This window comes from Jatropha curcas, chromosome 4, assembly GCF_041381405.1.
Source record: "Jatropha curcas cultivar XTBG-Jc1 chromosome 4, XTBG_Jcur_1.0, whole genome shotgun sequence".
Classification (NCBI taxonomy): domain Eukaryota; kingdom Viridiplantae; phylum Streptophyta; class Magnoliopsida; order Malpighiales; family Euphorbiaceae; genus Jatropha; species Jatropha curcas.
Genome location: NC_143154.1, coordinates 23,758,804 through 23,765,899, shown reverse-complemented (window position 1 = coordinate 23,765,899; position 7,096 = coordinate 23,758,804). Strand labels below are relative to the sequence as shown.

General features: G+C 27.7%; 1 long non-coding RNA gene across 1 annotated transcript; it reads left to right on the top strand.

The window, feature by feature from the left end:
• The first annotated feature begins 292 nt into the window (after positions 1-292).
• LOC110009715 (uncharacterized) lies at positions 293-905 on the top strand. The gene is made up of 2 exons (XR_002284596.3): positions 293-555; positions 718-905. It is a non-coding gene; the product is annotated as an uncharacterized LOC110009715 (long non-coding RNA).
• Positions 906-7,096: the final 6,191 nt, after the last annotated feature.

The following is a 7,096-nucleotide window of genomic DNA, read 5'->3' as shown; positions in this document are numbered from 1 at the left end:
TACGTACAAGATTAATTTTAGTGATAATCCCACTATTTAAAGCTCTGCACTCAACTGTCTACACGTCTATTTGTAACTTAAAAATACTTTAAATTTAATAATGTAATACTGAAAATGGGTTTGGCCGTTTTAATTAATATTTCGACGTGGAAAAACCACGAGGATAATATGCGGCATATAAAAAAAATTAAACATTATCCAAGTAGCATATTATATTTATTTTTTCAAAATATTTTTGAATAATAAAAAATCATATTGAACTAATAAATTTAACCGAATCTAATATCTTGATCACAGGAGGGAGAAAGAGCAAAAAGCTCTAGAACCCTTCTCCCTCAATCGCACAATCTACAATCTCCTCTTTGCCACTCTCTGACTACTAACCGATAGGCACGAGGCGGCGATGAACTCCTCTTGCGACTGTGGTCCCATTTCTAGCTTTCCATTCGTCAATTGAAGCTTATCTTGTCCGAATCCAAGTCATCTCCTCCAATAACTTTTTTTGATTTTCCAAAAAAAAGCACCATTTTCTGGCCACTTTAAGTCTGAATACAGGTACCAAATATTTTCTCTTATTTTAATATTTCATTAGATTGCTTCCTTGTTAATTTTTACAGCCAAATTTGAAAACTAAGAGTTCTATCATTGAATTGACTCGGAAGAAATCCAAAAATTATAGCTTTATCAAAGGGCTTCATTTTGCTCCAATTCTTCTAGGATGGCAATGGCAAGGTGGTGGAGATAGAAATGAAGAGTGGAGTCCGGGGCCTGAGGAGGTGGAGATGAAGGGTGGAGAGTCCATTCCTTAAAGCTTTGAGCTCCATCATTGAATTCTTTTTTTTTTCTTTGTATTTTTGGGTTACTGATAAACTTGAGTATTAAGGAGGAGGAAAATGGAGAATTTACTGGATCGTCTTTTTTTTTTTTTTTTTTTTTTTTGGTTTTTTGGTGGCAAAAAAAGAGCAGAATAAAAAGCAAAAATCTATCTCAAAAAGTTAATGCCACAAGTATCGGCCCGAAGAATCAAAGACAAAAAACTAGGACTAGTTTTCCAAATGAATAAAGAAGAAGGGATGGCATGTCTCAACTTAACCAAATGATCAGCCGCAGAATTAGCTTCACAAAAAACATGTTGGAAAGGACACTCTCAATCATGAGTCATCAAGCTCTGAATATCTAAAATAAGAACAATCAAAGGATGAGCTATAGATAACCCTGAGCTCACTAGCCTAACAGTCTCCAAACAATCAAACTCAATAACAACCTTATGGAAACCACGGTCCCAAATAAGAATAAGCTCTGTCCGAATAGAGGATAACTCACCAACTAAAATAGTAGAGTGACCAATATTAAGAGAATAGCCTCCAAGCCAACTCCCCTGCAATCATGGAACACGCTACCACCACTAGTCAACCCCAGATTAGTAAGACTACTCTCCTAAGGCTTTACCCAAGCGACACAAAACTGTCTACCAACTCTAGCCGAAGCAACAGCAGGAGTAGAAAAATTCACAATATACAAAGCTACTTTAAAGAAAATGGATAATTCATTGGATAGTCTTATTTCATTAGACGAGCTTGTGAATAAAAACAAAAGGAAAATTTTTTTTGTCAAAGTTATAAGTAAAGCTTTTAATTGTACAAAGCTAATTAATTGATAGAAATAAATGAAATTTTTTTAATGAAAAAGGTAATTAATTGAATAAAAACAAATGAAAGTTTTTAATTATTTAAAGGTAATTAATTATTCAAAACAAAGGTTTTTGATTGAATAAAAAAAGCCCAACAGGAATGTTTTTTTTTTTTTAATTAATTTGATGGAATAAAAAAGTCTACATGTCATACCACTTGGTTTTCTGGCAAAGGAAAATCAATTAAACTGACTAAATGCATTTTTGGTGTTACACAATTGAAATTGAAATATTTTTAAATTAAAAATTAAAGTGCAGACACAGTTAAACACAAAGAATTTAAGTTGAGATTCTTGCAGTGAAGTTAACCCCTTATAGCGAATTCCAAGAATGCAAGGTCTCATATTTGACATTAATAAGACATGTCATTCAAATCTTGTACTTGCAAGACGATTTAATGCAAATCTTTCTTTTGATTTTTTTTTTTTTAAAATTTTCATTCTTGCAAACCAATTTTGTTGATAAAGTTGCAATTTTCAAAAATGTGGGATCCACCGTATTATTGTAAGAAATAGTTGAGAAACTATCTAAACCTATATAATATTTAAAAACAGAAAAGTCTATTTTAAATGACAACCAAATGTAAATATCTCAAATTTTCATTCTTGCAAACCAATTTTGTTAATAAAGTTGCAATTTTTAAGAATGTGGGATCCACCACATTATTGTAAGAAATAGTTGAGAAACTATCTAAACCTATATAATATTTAAAAACAGAAAAGTCTATTTTAAATGACAATCAAATGTAAATATCTCAAATTATCAAAAGTCAAAGGTAAGACATGTCATTTAAATCTTGACATTAATAAGACATGTCATTCATATTTGACATTAATAAGACCTGTCATTCAAATCTTGTCCTTGCAAGACGATTTAATGCAAATCTTTCTTTTGATTTTTTTTTTCAAATTTTCATTCTTGCAAACCAATTTTGTTGCTAAAGTTGCAATTTTCAAGAATGTGGGATCCACCACATTATTGTAAGAAATAATTCGAAAACTATCTAAATTTATATAATATATAAAATAGAAAAATCTATTTTAAATGACAACCAAATGTAAATATTTCAAATTATCAAAGATCAAAGGTAAGATATGTCATTCCAATCTTGACATTAATAAGACATGTCATTCATATTTGACATTAATAAGACCTGTCATTCAAATCTTGTACTTGCAAGACGATTTAATGCAAATCTTTCTTTTGATTTTTTTTTCCAAATTTTCATTCTTGCAAATCAATTTTGTTGATAAATTTGAAATTTTCAAGAATGTGGGATCCACCACATTATTGTAAGAAATAGTTCAGAAACTATCTAAATTTATATAATATATAAAAATAGAGAAGTCTATCTTAAATGATAGTCAAGTGTAAGTCTCTCAAATTGTCAAAGGTAAAAAATAAGGAGAGCAATTATTTAGTATAATTGTAATAAGATAAGTTATAATGACGGCAATTGTAAGAAGATACATTATTTTATATTTTCAAATAATGTTATATAGGAGAGAAAAAAAAGAAATAAAACTAAATTAATATTAATAAGTAAAAATTATTTTATTTGGAAATAAAAAGGAATACATGGAAAAGAATTCTGATAATTTTCTCTTCAAGTTAAAAGGAAAATAAAAACTTATAAAAATAAATTTATAGAGAAAAATTAATATTATTTATTTTTATATCCAAACTGTAATTCCTTCTTAATTTTTCTTAAATTTAATTTTGAAAAATGTCAATATTCAATCCCGATAATTTTCCCTTCAAATTAGAATAAAAATAAAAAACTATAAAAATAAATTTGTAGCGAAAAATTAATTTTATTTTTGTTTTATATCCAAAATTTAGTTCCTTTTAATTTTTTCTTAAATTTAGTTTTCGAAAAATGTCAGTATTCAATAACACAAAAAACAAATTAAAAAATAAAGCATTTCATTTTTTCTTAGTAATAGAAAAAAAAAAAAACCTTGATTAATTAGATTGGTGTATGGAGTAGTCTCATATACCAGAAGCTAGATTGTACGGACACATGATACGAGATACAGGAACATATGCGATACAGTAATTTTTTAAAAAGTAAGACATCCATGCACTTAGGATACATCACACTAAATAAGTATAATACATTAATATTTTAAATAAATAAATAATTATTTATAATAAATTATAAGCATGAAATAAAAAAATACTTAATTTCTTATTTCAATATAATTAGTTAAATTCTCAAAACTATTATCACTATTGAAAAATACATAAACAACGTATGTGCATTTTTTTTATGCTGGTCATAATAGGAGTGTCGAAATGAGTCACAGGAACACGATTCGCCTAACACGCGAAATAAATGTGTTAGGAATGAGGTTAAACAGGTTCATGTCATAAACGAGTCACCCATTAATGATACAAATATAAACGTATCGTATTGCAGATTGACACGCGGACTAGGCGAGTGACCCATTTATGTAAGAGTAAAAAGATAATTTTAGTGTTAGATATACATACTCCAACTATAACCTATTTAAGGTGTTGTATTACTTTTTTTCATTTTAGTTATGAATATTAAAGAATTTATGCATTTTATATATGAAAACTTATTTTAAAATATGATTGAAGTTAAATAGGTTCAAATTTAAAAATATTATAAGCAGGTAAGTGAGTCGTATATAAGTCAACATGACCTACTTAATATGTTTATGATATTAAGCGAGTTACACAAGTTGTATATGAGTCAACACGGTCCACTTAATATGTTTATGATATTAGGCGGGTTAAACGTATCGTGTTCGTGTCGATAAATTTAACACAATTATTAAATTAGTTGTGTTCGAGTTGACCCTAATCATGTGGCATGTTAGGTGAATCTGTGTCGATCCTTACATGCCAATCCATTTTAAAACCCCTAGGTCATACTATGCATGACATTTGCTATTACATACCTTGATAAAAGGTTTCGCATGATACTTAAGAAGACACATCTTACTACTGCAACTTTTTTTAACACATTTCAATAGGATATAATTTTGTAATGCATTTTACAATCATTTTATTATACAATTTTATTATTTTTGAATGATGTTATAGAAGATTATTTCATCCTTTAGGCTCCGTATATTTACGGAAAATAACTTATATTTGGAAAATATTATCCAAGAAAAATGTTTTCCATGAAAAATATTTTCCAAATGACTTATTTTCCGTTGTTTGGTTGCACTATTGAAAATTAGTTAAGAATATTAAAATTTTAACTCATAAGACCATAATAATAATAATATAAATTTCATATTTTAAAAATTTTATTGTTAAATATGACAATAATGCAAAAAAAAAATTATAAAAGTCATAAGTGACCAGTAGGGTGGTCGCTGGTGGCAGGTGGTGCACGGTGAGTGGTAGTGATTATCAATGATTAATAAATTAAAAAAAATGGATTTATAAATTTATAATAAGTTTGTCAAAGTCCGAAAAATGTTTTATGCTCATGAAAATGAGAAGTTATTTTTTTTGAAAATGACTTAATTTTCCTTTAATTAAGAAAATTTTTTTTGTTGACTTGTTTTCCTAAACACCCCAAACAACGGAAAACTGAAAAAAATATTTTCCTACAAATTTTTTTACGAAAATAATTGGAGCATTAATATTGCTCTGCGCATCACGGGTTCTAACACTAGTATTAATTAATTTGAAAATATATATTTTTTTAACATTATTCAAAGTACAAGTCCCGGTATAAGTATTCTTGAAATTCTTAAAGAAATGCATTCTAAAAAACGAAATTCTCCAAACGAAAAACATTGAAGGTTTTCTTTTTCGTGCTTTCTTTAAACTTTCTTTCTGTCTTGCTCAATGAAAACACATTTTGCTTTGCTATGGCAGTATATATAGTTACATGAGAAGGGAAATAACAAAGATGACAGTCTTTCAAAGACCAAAATGTAAGTAGCAAGTAGAACTTTCCTTTCAAATGGGTCCTCCAAAAATGCTTTTTGATAAATGTCCTACACATGAAGTTGGAGTTGGGCCTATCATTTAACGGACAACTCAATTTTATCCTCATATCTGGGTTTGTAATGTGTGGTGCTGAACCATTGATTGTTGGAGTTTTTTTCTTTCTTTTGGCATTAATCGTAATCAAAGATATTTTCTTGTCTCTATGTCCCCCATCCCCAACAAATGAAAGAGTAATTGGTCAAATTTTAATTGGATCGTTCTAAAGATTATTTTGACATAAGAGAATGTGATTCAAAAGTAATTGAAAGAATATATCATCAATTAGAGATGAAAGAAACCCAAATATCCTCCAAGTTGTAATAACTTTAATTGTATTTCTAATATAAACATTAGACCATAAATGAATTTAATTACATTGTATTAGATTTTAGTATTATAAAATCGACCGTGCAAGTCTTATATTTTGAATAAAAATTCCATTCTAAACCAATGTGGGATAATACACATCGAATCAAGGTGGGCTCTGATATCATATTATAAAATGGACCGAGCTTAACTCACTCCTAAAAAGCTAGCTCAAAAGGAGAAGAATTGTCTAAGTCTTATATTTTGAATAGAATCTCATCCCAAACCACTATGGAATAACATTTAGTATCGATTATTGAATGAAACTGTAGTGTGTGGCAAATTTAAAGTCTAAATGTGAACGTATAGTTGACATTGGACCGGTTAAAAAAAAGTTTAAGGAAAACAAATTCTCTTTTAACAAAACTCCACTATAAGACCTATTAAATCTATGTTCGGTAACAATTTTTAAGTAACCGGTCAAAACGCTAAACGATATTTTTTATAGTGCTTGATAACATAGCGTTTGAATTAACTTTTAGAGGTTAAGGTAACGTTCTATAAAAGGTCAACCTCTGTAACATTTAACTTTTAGCGTCCTATAAATAATTACTCAAACAATTAAAGACTACTAAAATAGCTAATAATTAATTTGCCGAATAGACCCTAGAAGGTATTTGGTTTAGTTATATTGATAGAAGTTTCAAGTATCTGCTAATTCCGTTTAGCTGCATTTTAGACCTTTTTTCAATTACCCACTAGTTGATAAATATTTATATTATATATTTAGCTATATTAACCTCATAAAAATATAATTTTTAATTTTTAAATTAATATTTTGTGGTTCATTTTATTTATAATTATTCAAAAATAATAAATAAATAATAATTAATATTATAAAATTTTAATTAATATTTATATTTGTATAAAACATTAAAGATAAGAAATTACATATCCAACTTTAAAAAAATAATATATATATATATATATATATATATATATATACTCTTTATTCTTGATTGTCAATTTATATTTGAATCACGACCACTATAAAAATTTTACCACACAATTAATATTTATTCTTTAACCATTATCAATCTCTAGCTATCAGCTAGAAAC